This window comes from Octodon degus, unplaced genomic scaffold (genome assembly GCF_000260255.1).
Source record: "Octodon degus isolate 3935 unplaced genomic scaffold, OctDeg1.0 scaffold00033, whole genome shotgun sequence".
Classification (NCBI taxonomy): domain Eukaryota; kingdom Metazoa; phylum Chordata; class Mammalia; order Rodentia; family Octodontidae; genus Octodon; species Octodon degus.
Genome location: NW_004524609.1, coordinates 4077522 through 4077839, shown reverse-complemented (window position 1 = coordinate 4077839; position 318 = coordinate 4077522). Strand labels below are relative to the sequence as shown.

At 58.2% G+C, this 318-nt stretch overlaps 1 protein-coding gene across 1 annotated transcript in view; it reads left to right on the top strand.

Moving 5' to 3' along the window:
• Positions 1–318, top strand: part of Polg2 (DNA polymerase gamma 2, accessory subunit) — a 22354-nt gene that overhangs the window by 18811 nt on the left and 3225 nt on the right. The gene's annotated exons all lie outside the window — the stretch shown is intronic.

The window sequence follows — 318 nt, the reverse complement described above, 5'->3', positions numbered from 1 at the left end:
AGGAGACGGCTCAGTAGAGAGCTCAGGAGACGGCTCAGGAGACGGCTCAGTAGAGAGCTCAGGAGACGGCTCAGGAAACGGCTCAGCAGACAGCTCAGGAGACGGCTCAGGAGATGGCTCAGCAGACAGCTCAGGAAATGGCTCAGGAGATGGAAATGGCTCAGGAGACAGCTCAGGAGATGGCTCAGGAAATGGCTCAGGAGACGGCTCAGGAGACGGCTCAGTAGAGAGCTCAGGAGACGGCTCAGGAAACGGCTCAGCAGACGGCTCAGGAAATGGCTCAGGAGATGGAAATGGCTCAGGAGACAGCTCAGGAGA